This window comes from Trichosurus vulpecula, chromosome 1 (assembly GCF_011100635.1).
Source record: "Trichosurus vulpecula isolate mTriVul1 chromosome 1, mTriVul1.pri, whole genome shotgun sequence".
Lineage (NCBI taxonomy): Eukaryota > Metazoa > Chordata > Mammalia > Diprotodontia > Phalangeridae > Trichosurus > Trichosurus vulpecula.
Window position 1 is genome coordinate 20,626,345 of NC_050573.1, and position 14,937 is coordinate 20,641,281.

The 14,937-nt window shown below is 49.3% G+C and overlaps 1 protein-coding gene across 1 annotated transcript in view; it reads right to left on the bottom strand.

The window, feature by feature from the left end:
• Positions 1-14,552, bottom strand: part of KIAA1671 (KIAA1671 ortholog) — a 224,157-nt gene extending 209,605 nt beyond the window's left edge. Inside the window, exon 1 of the mRNA XM_036758501.1 lies at positions 14,519-14,552. The gene's annotated coding sequence lies outside the window, so the exon portion shown is untranslated. The remainder of the gene's footprint in view (positions 1-14,518) is intronic.
• Between the last annotated feature and the right edge of the window lie 385 nt (positions 14,553-14,937).

Below are 14,937 nucleotides of genomic sequence, written 5' to 3' on the forward strand. Positions count from 1 at the left end.
GTGCCATATCAATAAATGCAGCTGTCATCGCCATCAAAATCGTAAATCATCAGCAGTGACTGACGCTTCTCTGTTTAAAGCAGACAGAGCACCTGACTTAAATCATCTCAGGTGAGTCCCACCACAACCCGGTGAGTAGGGTGCAACAGGCTTTATCATCCTCATTTCACAGAAAAGGAAACTGAGGCTTGGAGAGGCAAAGGGACTTGTCCAGGGTCATACCAGTAATATGTGGAAGGAGCAAGATTTGAACCCAAGTCTTTGAGACTCCAGGCTCATGGATCTATCCACTGAAGCACAAGGCTTCCCTCTTTCCCTCTGGAAGGTCTTGAGTGACTCCCCCCAGATAATACAGGAGGTATTGTCAAATTGCTTGGGCCTTAGTGTGTTTACTCCTCTGTAAATAAGGTGGGGCTGGACTGCAAGGGGAAGAGAGGTCTATATCTTTTTGCTGTCATGGACCCTTGGGCAGCCTGAGAAAGCTGCAGGAGCCCTTCTAAGGATCAGGGGATACATGGGACTACAGAGGAGACCAATTATTGTTGAATTACAGTCATCAAAATATTTTTTAAAGAACAAGTTCGCAGACCCCAGGTTATGAAACGCAAGATATTGGGATTTCTCAGACCTCTCCCAGCTTTGACCTAGGTTCTAAGGCCCCTCTCAGCTCTGACATCCCCTGTTCTGAGGCCTCTCCCAGCTCTGACATCCCCTGTTCTGAGGCCCCTCCCAGCCCTGACATCCCCTGTTCTGAGGCCCCTCCCAACCCTGACATCCCCTGTTCTAAGGCCCCTCCCAGCCCTGACATTCCCTGTTCTCAGGCCCCTCCCAGCCCTGACATCCCCTGTTCTAAGGTCTCTCTCAACTGTGGTGTTCTATAATCCCATAGCTTTCTTAGTCACCGAGTTCTTTAAATATCCATAGATTTCTGATAGCTCAGGGATCTCCAACCTGCCTCCTGTGGTTGTGGAGTGCGGAGTCCCCTTATTTCTATCCCTCCTCAGAGAACAGCAAAGATGAGAGAGACACAGACAAACAGAGACACAGAGACAAGGACAAAGAGAAATACTGAGACGGAGACAGGAGACAAGGAGAGCCAGAGACAAAGAGACAGAGTGTGGCAGGACCCAAGTGCCTCACCTTCCACCTGTACTTCCAGCCTCGGACACCCCAGACCTGGGCTCGGAGGCAGCCGCCTAGTCTAGCCTTGCTCTGGTTCCCCTCCCCTCCCCCATGCTTCTTAGGCCCATCAGCTACTGAAGCCAATGACACCCAACTCTAGGAGAGGAGGGAACAGTGGCCCTTCCGATCCTGGCCTAGCTTCCAGGGTTCCCTGTCCTCAGGTCCAGCTCCCAACCAGTCTGAGGGGCTTAAACAAAAACCCACCACTCAGTCTTAAGCAGAAAAAACCTCAGGGGATTTAAAGCTGGGAAGGACTTCTGAGGTCATCTAATCTAACCCCCTCCCTTTGTAGAAGATGAAACTGAGGCTCAGAGTAGGTCAATGACTTGGCCAAGGTTACACACACAGAGTGACCATTAAAGGCAGGAAGCAAGCTGAGGCCCCCTAACTCCCACTTCAGGGCTCTGTCCCCTGTCCTGGGAAGCCTCTCCTCCTTTTACACCCACTATTCAGAGGTAGGTCGGGTGTCCTTGTTAGAAAGCTGGCTGCAAGAGTCCAGGAGACTTACATTCAGGCTGTGTAACCCTGGGCAAGTCCACCACCTTTAAGTGGCTCCCCCACCACAACTGTCCAAGGCACAGAGTTGGCAGAGGAGGAGCCGACCTCCAATGACTGAGTAAATTTCCAAGCTGGGAGCAATGAAATCATAAATTCAGACCAAAAAGAAAAGGGAGGGGAGGCACTTCACAATTCAATCCAGCAGGCATTTACTAATCGACTACTATGTGTTCATCAACCTGTCTTAAGCACCTACTATGTGTATCTCACTAAACCAAAGGCACTGCCCCCAAGGAGCTTACACCCCACTAGGGAGACAATCCCTTCTCCCGCATTAAGAAAACAGACACTGAACAAGAACAGAAATCCAACAGAATCAGACCCATATCAAGTACCTGCTGTGCTCATCACCTGGGAATCCAGGATGGAAGACAGCACAGGGCCTGCCCTCAAGGAGCTGAGCATCTACTGAGGGGACAGGAATCCCTATAAACACATACTACACCAGGAAAAACCTCATGTGGGCCATGGAATTCAGAAGGGACAAGTGAGGCAGTCTGGTATTTCCTGAGCAGACAAGGTCATTCCCTCTAATGAAAGCCTACCTCAAGGGCCACCTCTGCCATGAAGCCAACTCCGATTCACCCCCTAACCCCACTGGAAGTGACCTCCTTCCTCCTGCTCTAAAATACAAGTAATGAATGCCCCGTGCCTCAGTTTCCTTCTCGGTAAAATGTGGGGGCTGGGCCAGATAACCACCGGGAGGCCCTTCCATATTTAAATCTATAATCTTACTTCATTCACACCTCTCTTAGGATACTAATGATATTCTAATTACCTTATAATTACTTGCTGACATAATGATTTTCCATGCTAGTAAGACTCTCTCTGAGAGCACAAAGGAGGTATTATGCATTTCTGTATTGCCTAGAAAAGCTGGGCCAAAGGCAAATAGACACAAGGGCCACTAAATTGCAGCACCTAAGGATCCCTGTGGGCTGAATATTGACTTAGAAAACCACACGTGTTTATAGGTTTCTTTCTTTATTAATATATCAACACATTAAAATCAGATGGGAACTAAATTTTAACTAGTTCAGGCCACACTCGGCAGTGCCAGAGGCCACATTCAGCCCAAGGCGCGTGTTAGACGCCTCGGGCCTGAAACACTTGGGCCTGGGCCATGCTCACTGCAAGGGCTCCATGAAGGTCTGCTGACTGAAGGCTATAATTCAGTTATTAGGAAATCTTGGGGACCACAGAAGTACATGGAACAACAGAGCTTTGTAAGGATGATTTCCACCTTTGTAAGGTGAAAACAGAGACAGAAGAGAAGATTGATACGAACTGATGCAAACTGAAGAGAACCAGGAAAACAACACACACAATGGTTTCGACGTAACTAGGAAGAATAGGAGAGCCAGAAAGGACTGCTGCTCTCTAATCCACTCATTTTAGAGACGAGGAAAAGAAGACCCAGGGAGGGGATAATTACAGTCATAGCTAGCAACTAACAAAGCCAGGATTTGAATCCAGGACCTCTGACTCTATAGCACTGTGTCATGACTCAGAATCAAGGGATATCAGAGGCATTAGAGACCAATTTGTTCTGATCCTTTATTGTATGGAAGGGGAAAGAAGGGGAGAGAGAGAGGGAGAGAGACAGAGGCAGAGACAGACATAGAAAGAGGGGAAGGTGGGGTGGAGAGAGGAAGGAGAGACTGAGAGAGAGAGGGAGAGAGACAGAGGCACAGACAGACATTCAAAGAAAGAGGAAAGAGACCAAGACATGGGGGGGGGGGGGAGGGCAGGGGGCGGGGGGAGGAGAGGAAGAGAGAGAGAGAGAGAGAGAGAGAGAGAGAGAGAGAGAGAGAGAGAGAGAGAGGAAGAGGGAGAGGGAGTAAGAGGGAGAGAGAGAGAGCTTGAACACTGATTTGTAAATGCTTACTACATGCCAGGCACCCAGCTACAGTAAGCCTTGGGGATGTAAATGCTACAATCGATACAGCCCTTGCCCTCAAGGCGGTTACATTCTTTTTTTATCATTAACTCAGAACTTAACAAACAGCCAGCCAAATGGGCATTTCCATATTCACAGGGTAACAGAAGAGAATGATACTCAGAATTATGGGTCACAGAATTACATCATTTCTGTAAAAACAGTAACTTCAGCTTGCTTTTCTTTAACCTTGATAATAAGTTCAATAGCTGTTTCTCAAAGCTGCCCTACTCATCTGCGATGCTTTCTCACCTTCTATTCTCTTCTGTCCATTTTTTAAAATGCTTCCAATGACCCTCTTTATTTTTTTCTACCCTATGTCTAGCCTCCCTCTCCATCACTCTCCTCCCACTTACCGGGAAAAAGAAGAAGAAAAACCAAAGCCTTGTCACAAAAAGGCAGTCAAGCAAAACAAATGTCCCTGTTGGCCATGAAGGAACTTACTTCCTAAGGGAGAAGGGGGGAAGGGGCAGGGAAATGCATAAAGGGGAGCTAGGAACTGGGGGGAGGGGAGGTGGCACCGGGTAGGGATGGCCAGGCTTGGTTCCAGGCAAGACTGGGTGAACTAAGAGGGCCAGACGACCCCAAAGCATAATCTGAGCTTCCATTTGGGGGAGATACGAAGATAGGTAGAGTGCAGGCCTCAGGGTGTGGAGCTAGCCAGAAGCCAAGGGAAATGACATGGGCAAGGGCACGGAGGTAGTGGGTAGCACAGCTGAGATTTCCACCTCTCTATCTATGGGGCTCCCTCATTCGAAATCAAGGGCTCGTTCCCTAAGTCACATCAGTGTTAATGAAGATGTGCTTCAGTGTTAGGCTTAGATTTCACTAAGAGAGGTAGAAATTAATCTAGGAAGCCCAGGGCAGGGTTCCAAGGGTTGCTTCCCACCCCACCTGCACTTGGGTGGGATGCTGCTGGCCTCCTTTCCCCTCCAGGAGAGATGAGTGTTGCAGGGGACCTCAGGGAGTCTAGTTCAACTTGCACATGAAAGGAATCCCCACCAAGATAGGACCAACAAGAGGTTTGGTTCCATTCCTGCTTGCAGACCTCCCAGAAGTGGCAATCTACCACCTACAGAGATAGCAGTGCTCTGGCCATTCCCTCCAATGACACAAAGGCCAGCCATGGCCACAACCCAGCCCCCACCTACAACATCCCAGCTCCTGGCATACCAGGTGGAGTGCCCTCCCCACCTCAGCCAGGCCCCACGCCAAGCCAGGGATGACAAGGCCAGAAATGTCCCTCCACCGGCTCCAGGCCAGGGCCAACTTCATGAAAAGGAACTCTGTTCCCAGAGAATCTGCTAATAGGGGTATTGCTGTCCGGAGTTTGGCAAACTCAGACAAGCTACCTTTTAACTCTGTGGGGCTCACCCTGTGACCACCTCCCTGCCTGTCAGTCTCCATGGCCACCTTCTCCATGAGGCCTTCCTGGACCCCAGTGACCTCGAACGCCCACCAAGTCCCAGAGCACTTTACGATGATGATGATGGTGATGATGATGATCACTGCCACAGTATCTCCCAATTCTAAAGTCCTTTCAGGTTTACAAAGCGCTGTCCAGCAACCCTGAGAGTCAGGGAGCACAAGGATTATCATCTCCATTTTACAGATAAGGAAACTGAGACCCTGTGAAGCAAAACCAGGTCTGTAAGGCATACAAGGTCACAGGAAGAAACAAGAAAAGCCAAGATTCTGAGCCAGGAGCCCTGCCTCTAAAGCCCAGCGTTCTTCCCAGCCTGCACAACGGAATAATAGCAGTAATTTTTTTATAATAGAATAATTTAAATTACATATTTAATATTTACATATAATAGATACATAATTAAATAATTTATATTAAATATTTAAGATAATATAAAGATAATTTTTCTGCATCTTACAGTCTTAGGGAGTTGCCTAGACCACAGAGATGGGAAGTGACTAGCCCAGGGTCACATGTACTTATTGAGAGTTCTAAGGTTGCTAAAACACTTTAACTTCTGTCACTCATCGGTCACAAATTCCAAACTTCGGAGGGCCAAAGATTTATAGTTGGTACAGAGGTCCTCTGGCCCAGCCTTATTTTATAAGGAAGAAAAATGCCCTTTTTCTGCAGACATAGAATTGTACCCAGCCCCTCAGAAGTGACCAAGCCCAACCCACCGTACCATTTATCTGTGGGCACTTTGAAAGTGGAGATTTCTTTGACAGTCAATGGCGGGTCTCCAGCCAAGAAGTCAGTTGAGGGTGGGGGACCCTGTCAGGATGCCTCCTAAGCCAAGGAGTTAAGCAAGAGGCAGTGTCGGGCAGTGAGTACAAGTTTGATTGGGAATCAGGGATGCCTTGATGTTCAAATCCCATCTTAGAGTAGCTGTGGGACCTTGGGCAAGTCACTGAAGCAACGTCTGCCTCAGTTTCCTCATCTGTAAAAGAGAGATCATGATAGCACCAACCTCTCTCAGTTGATTTGAGAATTTAAAAAATGTGATTTGCAAACCTTAAAAGGACTAAATAAATGCTAGCTACTCTTAAGTGTCTGCTGGTATTATAATTCCTAAACATTATTAAAAGAGTTCTTGGCTGACGGGTATAGGGAGTTCTCAGAATAGGGACACTGATGTGCTCACAGACATCATGGCCAGGAACATCACCCCTGGAGCTCCGGCCCAGCTTAGGAGAGTCTGCCATGATGGCTCAGGTTGACCCCTGGCTACCCAAAGCTTGGCAGCCAGACCTCCTCAGAGGACTGGGTAATAAACACTGATATCCGGCTTCCTCTCTCTCAGGCACCTCATCGCTCTACAAATAAACAGTGAGTTCCTTTCCCCCACCGCCCCCCCCAAAAAATCTGTCACCAAAGGAAAAAGAAAACAATACACATCACACCATCCTCTGGGGAGCCTAGCCTTGGGCCCCACCTGGAAAACAATCACATCCTGGCCTGGCCATCCTCCCGTGGAAGCCCAGACTTTCTTGGCCTTAAAGGCCTCTTGGGGAAATGAGACCCTCACCTTCCGGACACTGGAAAGAACCCAAGCTCCGGAGTCCAAGGACCTGGGCTGAAATCCCACCTTTGAAGCTTACTATTTGTGTGACCTTTCTTGGGCCTCAGTTTCCTCACCCGTATAATGATGATATTGCACCAGATTGCTTCTACGGAGTCCCTAGGCCTAAAGTTGAGACTCTGCGTCTTTCTCATGGTTTTTCCCATGCTCAGTGTCAGGGGCAGGATTTGAAGGCACATCTTGCCAATGGCTAGTCCTGCTCTCTATCAAGCCTGTGCATCCAAGTTTCAGAGACAGGAAGGAGCCTGAGGGCATCCCCCCCAACCCTTCCTCCACGTTTTACAGATAGGGAAACTGAGGAACAGACAAGGAAGTGATTTCTCTATGGTCACAAGGCAAGGTGATGGTGACCAAGCCAGGATTAAGAACCCAGTCTCCTGACCTAGTGAAGCCCTCTTTCCTCCTCCCTGAACCGACTCCTTGGCTGGAGACCCACCACTGACTATCAAAGAAGTCTCGACTTTCAAAATGCCCACAGATAAATCATAAATGTTTCCCTTTGGATAATGTCCCCAACCTCCGGGCAGGCTAAGGCCTGCTCTCAGAGCTGCAAGTGAGCCTTTTATTTCTTCTAAATAGTTACCCAGCTTCCCTCTTTTTATAAAAAAAGAGATGGGAAGCCAGCAACTGCCGAACAAAGACAGCCACCTAGAGCCCGGGAAAGAGCACCAGGCCTGGAGTCCAGAGGCCTTGTAGCCTGGGAGGCCCTGCCTCCCTCCAAAGCTCAGTGACCTCATCTCCAAAAGGAGGGGCTTCCTGTGTGCACCCCTTTGAGAGTCTAGGGAAGTCTAGGCATGCCTGCTGAGAACCATGTTTGCAAATGGAGAAAATAAAATACACAGAATTACAAAGGAGACCCATTATATTGAAATGTAGTTATCAAAACATTTTTAAAAAGGAGTTCACAAATGCCAGGTTAAGAAATCCTGAAGGAGATGATCTCTAAGGCCCCTCCCAGCTCTGACATTCCCTGTTCTAAGGCCCCTCCCAGATCTGACATTCCCTGTTCTAAGGCCCCTCCCAGCTCTGACATTCCCCATTCTAAGCTCTCCCAGCTCTGGCATTCCCTGTTCTAAGCTCTCCCAGCTCTGACATTCTCTGTTCTAAGGCCAACCCCAGACATGTCATTCTAGCATTCTAAGATGGGCTTGTTAATCTTTTTTAGTGAGATTTTTGCACTATGGTCTGACAACTGCTGACAGACACACCTTGGGCTCCCCTCCCACCCCACCCCCCACCACTCTTTATGGGCACAATTCATTTTCCTCATCTGTAAGAGGGGATATCAATAGTTCCACTGCATCCCTTACAAAGCACCAGTGAACCAAGGCCTTTGGAAGCTCTCCATCTGCCTCCTCAATAGAAGCCAAGTGTCCTGAAGGGTCAGAGCTGGGAAGGGCCTTCCTTCCTCACACTCTGGGTACAAAACATTTGGTATCGACTTAGGAATAAAAAGGTCATCCTCCTGGGCCAAGCCTCTTCCTCTCTCAAGGCTAAAGTCTCCTCAACTGCAAGATCAGGGCTTTGACCTTTAGGTGGGACCCTCCCTCACTCTGTTTTGACATTCTAAGATCTTTTAAGAGCAAACTTCCACATTTGTACATAGACAGGAAAGCATTTTGCCAAACTTGGGCTTGCTCTCACAAGTAAGCATTTCCTTAAATTATCAAATCACATTTCACTTAAATCCAAAAGGCAGCTTTTCTCAGCAAGAACACTGGGGGGTTGGGAGAATGGAAAACCTACCCCACAAAGCTTTTGTTCTCATTTCAAAGTCCATAAACTCCCTTGAGAGAAAGAACTGTATCATTTTTGTCTTTGTATCTCTGTCACCTAACACAGTGCCTGGCACACAGTAGGTGCTTAATAAATGCTTGTTAATTGAGCTCATTTTTCTCTTTGGTAGAACAGGAAAAAGAGCACTGATTCTGGAGTCATATGACTTGGGTTCATATCCCATCTCTGATGCTTACCATTTGAATGAGCCTAGACAAGTAGGACCCATCTTCCTTATTTGTAGAGTCATAAGGTTAGACCAAATGTTCAAGATCCTTAGGAGCTCTATATCTATGGTTCTTCTGATAAGGGCTTAGGAAAGGGGATGCCTTTGCTTCCAGTTAATAGTGTCTGCCGGCTGACTATTAAAGGTAAATACACCAGTGGGGGCTCCTGAGATACACTGAACCCACAGAATTCCTTTACAAAGTAGCAACCACTGCCTCAGAGAACCCAACCAGAAAACCTTCCAGTAGATGAGCTAGGAAGCCTCTCAGAGGGGGCACTACTCAATGTCTACTTCCATCTCCTGCTGTATAACCCCAGATAAGTCACTTAACCTCTCACCTGCAGAGCAGGTATTGGCCTACATTGGTAGAAGGAATTTCCTCACTGGGAGTTCCCTATACTTTAAAAAAAATCTGGATTTAAAAAAAAATCTCACCTGCCTCCAGGTTCACTTTGGAAAGACAATCCATGGCTGAAATGATTAATGCCAACTGAGGTGAGTGACATCATGGCCCACGCAAACACCCCATTCCATTACACTGTACAAAGTGTCTTGGACCTTGGAACTAGATTTTTTGGTTCTTCTTTTTGGAATGGGCAGAAGTGGTTGAATAGGACGGTTAACCTACTTTTTTAATTGGTGATGATCTGACTCAACCAGTTACACCTTGGAGACTCTCCTAACTACTCACTTTGCACACCGGGAAAATTAGCCACAATTACCACTTGGACCCCAAAACCAAGTCAATGATGCCTGAGCCTCACTGGTCTCCCACAGTGATTCTTGTCAAAAAACACCGTCAGACACAGGAGGCTGGCACCTTGCCCAAGAAAGCCATGATAGTAGCACATTTCAGAGCCCATCTGAGGGACAAAAGGGCTCCACTTTTGCTTATTCCTTGTAAGACCTTGGGCACACCTACCTAGGCCTCAGCTTCCTCATCTGCAATTTGAAGGCTGGCCTAAAGGGCCTTGGGATGCCTTCCAGTTCTGATCTATGGTTGGGTAATCCCATTTCACAGATGAGAAAGCTAAGGCTCAAATGAGTGACTGGCTCAAAGTCCTACATCTAGGGAAATGTCAGACATGGCTAAGCAAGTGTTAGAAGCAAGATTCAAATCCTTATCTCTGTGTTTCTACGTCTAGCGCTCTCTCTACTCCACCACGCTAGAGAAAGCTGTGGAAACCGTAAGCTTGGCAGGATTCATTTCCTGAAATCATATCAGCTTTCAAATGTCTCTTTAGTGATAGAAAAAAAAAAGATTCAGCATGAACCATATGCAAAGAGGGCTGGGGCTAAGCATAAGCACAGCCAACTTTGGAAGACAAATTTAACTCGTAAGATCAAAGATGTCCAGTGAATACGCGAATGAGCAGGTTCTAAGATACAAACGCTCCCATGTGACTTTCCAGCCATGTCGCCAATCTCATTCATTATCTCCCTGTAGGTCCACTGGGCTTTGCACAAGCTAATAGAGACCTGTGATCACCCAAAAGGTCATGGTCAAGGTCACCCAGGCGGGTCAACGTCAGCTAAAGGCTGGATTGACCCACCATTTACGTACACATACACGTACACATACACACACACACACACACACACACACACACACACACACACACGCACCCCATACCTAGAATGCTTTCCAACCCCCTTCTTCCTATCAAGCCTGCTGGGATTTATGCCAACTCTTAAAATGTTCTCAATCTATTATCACTCAACTGTCCATTAAATTAGCAGGCCTCAGTTTCTTCATGTGTAAATGTGAGTGGGTTAGATGGGACAACCTCTAAAATACCTTCCAGCTCTGACATCCTTTCTTCTAAGTTCCTTCCCTTCTTGGACAGTGTATTCTAAGCTTCCTCCTAGGTCAGATAGAGTCTGTGTTCTAGACTCCCTCCCAGCTCTGACATTCTCTCTTCTAAGTTCCTTCCCTTCTTGGACAATGTGTTGTAAGCTCCCTCCTAGGTCTGAGAACCTGTGTTCTAGGCTCCCATCCAACTCTGACATTCTCTCTTCTAAGGTCCTTCCCTGTTTGGACAGGGCATTCTAAGCTCCCTGATAAAGTCTGTGTTCTAGGATCCCTCCCAGCTCTGACATTCTCTACAGGCTTTTCTGGCTTTGACAATCTCTATGAGTCTCTGACATTCTGTTTTGTAAGAATTCTTCTCATTTGTATGTCATTCCACAATCTGTGTCTTTCAGATTGCAAACATGAATCAGAGAAATTTAGAACTGAATGGGACGTCAGAGACCAGCTGCTTCTCTATTTGAGGAAAGGCCTCTTTAGTATCTTTTATTTCATCTTCAAAAGCACCTGCTTTGGGCATGAGGGGTGACAGAGCTAAGTGAGAGCCAGTCCTTACCCTCATGGAGCTTACGATCTAACAGAGGAGAACCCCCCCCACCATGAAAACAGGGAAATAGAATAGCAATTATCCAGTCCATTTTTGCTGTTGTTAAGTCATTTCATTCATGTCTGACCTGCCGTGACCCCATTTGGGGTTTTCTTGGCAAAGATACTAGAGTAGCTTGCCATTGCCTTCTTCAGCTCATTTTACAGATGAGAAAACTGAGGCAGAGTTAAGTGACTTGACCAGGGTCACAGTGCCTGAATCCATGAAAAGGAGTCTTCCTGATTCCAAGCCCAATGCTCTATCCACTGTGCCACCTAGCTGCCCAATTTTACAAATGAATAAAATGAGGGCCCCCAAGTTCAGATCAGACAAGGGAAAGATAATTCCCACAGCACACGGTAAGGGCCCAATCAATGCTTCTGCTCACTCAGTTTCTCCTGTGGGGCAATCTATCACTTGCAGAATCTAAATCTTAGTTGTTACTGCTTGTCTGACCTTAATAAATCACTCCCCAACCCAGCCCAGGCCTCATTCTCACCCTCTATGAAGTGAGGGAATCAGATCAGGGGCCTCCTAGGTCCCTCTCCACTCTAACCCCAGGATCCTAACACAGTTTCTGACTAGGGATTCCTGACCCTCACTGCTGCATCACTCTGCCTGTCCTAACTGAAATCCCCCTCCCTGGAACACTGTTTGATTCTCCCCAAAGGCCTCAACTTAAGTCAACACCCACCTCAACTCCCTGGATTTTTGTGAGCAAAGGGATTTGTAAAAATAAATTCAACTTAAGAGGCTTGAACCTCGCCCCTGACACTTACTAGCCAGATGACCTTGGGGAACTCCAATCACTTCAGTGTGCTTCATGGGAAAGGAGACATGGATGCCATGGTGGATGGACTGCTGGACATGGAGGCAGGAAGACCTGGGTTTGAAACCCCCCTCTCATGCTTACTTAGCTGTAGGACCTTGGACAAGTCACCTGATATTTCTAAGCCTCAGTTTCTTCATCTAATAAAGTGACCCTTCTAGCTCTAGATCTGTGACCTTAAGCTGCCTGGCAATGAATGCCCACATCAGAACCAGAAGGGATAGGAAATCAGTGCAAGTGTTGACTGTGAGGGAAAAAAAAATTTTTTTAATTATACACAATGAGAACACCCATGTAAACAGTGAACAATAAAATTGTGTAATTATAATGACCAATCTTGCCTGAGATAAAGAAACACACCTTCAATCCACATGGCTCAGTGGAAAGATGAATGATCTTACCGGTCACAGAACTGAGTTCAAATCCTACACTGTCACGTAGTATCTGTGAGGGTGTTTTTGAGCTCTCTGGGCCTCAGTAAAATGAAGGGCGTCAGCTAACTGATCCTTTAGAGCTATGGAGAGGTTGGCAATGCTGTAAGACTGAGTCAATATATATTGGGTAGTTTCCCTTAGCAGACTTTTCTTTGTCACAGGGAAAGACATGGGTGGAGGAAGTATATGATGGTGATTTGTGAAGAAAACTTTTCTTAAAAAAGAAATAAAATGTTAATTTGCCACAAGCTGTCCACTCTGAAGTCTTTCGCTCAATGCAGATACTAGCAAATCTGCTTCCAAGCCCTATTTATTTAGAGAAATCCCAATGATGACTACTTGCTTTCCAGCTAAAAATGAGCCTCTAAGCCCAGGTCCATTCTAAAATGTCCTAGTCAGGAGGGTGGTCCAAATGACCTCCAAGACTCCTCCCAGCTCACTCTGTGTGTCTTTGAACCTATGTGATCCCTTCCATAAGGATGCCTGGCATGCCCCAGCGAGGCCTTTGGGGGAGGCCCCCAATGTCTCCCTCGTCACCAACACCTTAACAGAACCAATTTGTAACTCAGAGATATTTTCAAAGTCTAGCTACATCGAAAGAGAGTGAATGCCCGGGGTAAAAAGTTACTGATTAAACCAAACCTACTGAGCTAGGCTGGCCAAGACAAGGCCCAGCCCCCATGGAAACCAATTTCTCCAAGCTGCTAGATGAAAAGGGCCTTACCTCAGCTATAACAGACTAGACAGAGTTGGGGAGGCAGAAGGAAGGATGAGGAACGGGGGAAAACATTTGGCACCAGGTCCAAAAGCCACATCCCCCTCCAAAAGATAATGGATAACCTCTGGGAAAGCTAAGTATCAGCCTGGCATTAAACACAGACATCAGAACCAGCTTTAGGGCAAATTATGGATGTCAGACGCTCAATTATCTCCTGAGAGATAATGAGGTTTAAGTGAACATCCCTGGCTACCCGGAAAGGGGCTAGAGACCCGCAGCTAGCTGTCTGTTTAAAAGGTCAGATGCTGAGTGTGGGGCAATAGGCCATTTCCCCGAAGCTGGGGGTCACCCATCCTTCTCCCCTCGGGGCCTCCTGCCTCCCTCTGGTCCAGGCCCTAGACCGTACTGCCTGGGCCCAACTAAGCTTGGGGGCGGGGAAGGCAGGATGACAGAGAAGGGGAAATCCTATGCAGCTCCGGGGAGAGTAGGGGTTAGGTTGGAGCTGGCCGCCTGAGCCCTTAATCCCATCAAAGCCACTTTGTTTTTCTCCCAGCCAAGCCTCCGAGCAGATGTGGGGGAGCAATGAAGCGGGAGAGCCACTCAGCCCACCCCAGAACCCTCAGGGACGTCCACGGAGGACCCCACGCCCCCCACCACCTAGCCGTCGGCTTCCTTTCCGCGGCCCTTTGTGTGAGAAGGTGGAAATCCACGAGGGGCTTGGGCGCGCCAGGGAACACGAGCCCCCCAAGAGGTTGGCGAGGGGGCCTTCAAGATCCCCGGGGAGAGGGATGGACCGGAGCCTGGCCCGCGGAGTACTCCCCAGGAGCGGCTAGGCGGCCACCGCGGGTCTCTGGGCCTTTCCCACGCCCCGCATTCCGTGGGTCCGTAAGGGATCCACGGAGGTTAAGGAAAGTGGGAGTCCCCTTCACTGCTCAGGCGACCCACTATCTTCAAGCCCACAAGCCTTCCGAACACCTTAATCTCTCCCTGGGATCCCAGCTCTGATCTCCTATCCCCCACCCCCACCCGCACCCCTAGTCTGGGGGAATCCACTGTGAGCGAAGCCCAAATCCCAGCGGCGGTCCAATCCCTCACCCCGCCTTCCCGGCGATCCACTCGCTCCCAGCCCAGGATCCACTACGGAACCTTGGACGGAGGACAGGGGAGGGACACAGAGGGGGATACACTCCCTCCCAGTCGCAGCTCGCCCGCGGGCCCTCGAGATCCCGGCCGAGGGCCCCCTCCCCCAGGCTCCCAAGTCCGGGAGGAGAGCTCTTGGAATCTACTCCTTTCCCCATGGCCGGTGCACCGGACCTCGATCCTTCCCCGCCGCCCCCACACTGGACCCTCCCCGGACGCTCGGGGAACTTTTCTCCCGGGGCAGAAAGTTTCCGACCGCCAGGCACTCACTCAGCCGCCCGGATCCGTGGGCTCCGCAGCCGCCGCAGCCGCCGCCCGCCCGTCGCTCGCCCCTCGCCCCGGGCACCGCCATCGCCAGCCCTCCACCTGCAGCCCTTTTGCCACGGGCCGAACGAGCGGGCAGCGGGGCTCCCTCCCACTCTCACGCCCCGCCCTTCCCCGCCGGCCCCGCGGTGCAACCTACCCTGGGGGGCCGGGGCTCTGGGACACCTGCCGCCACCTGCGCCGAGCCGCGCTGCGCTGCCCAGCCCCGGCGGCCGGCGCGCAGCCTACCCTGCTGGGGCCAAGAGGGTGGGGGGGGCGCCAGCGGGGGGCGGGGCCGGCGCGAGGGGCGGGGCCGGGGGCTGCCGGGGGAGGGGGCGGGGAAGCGCCTCCGTGGTCATGGCAACCTGGAGTCCGGCGGCGCCTGC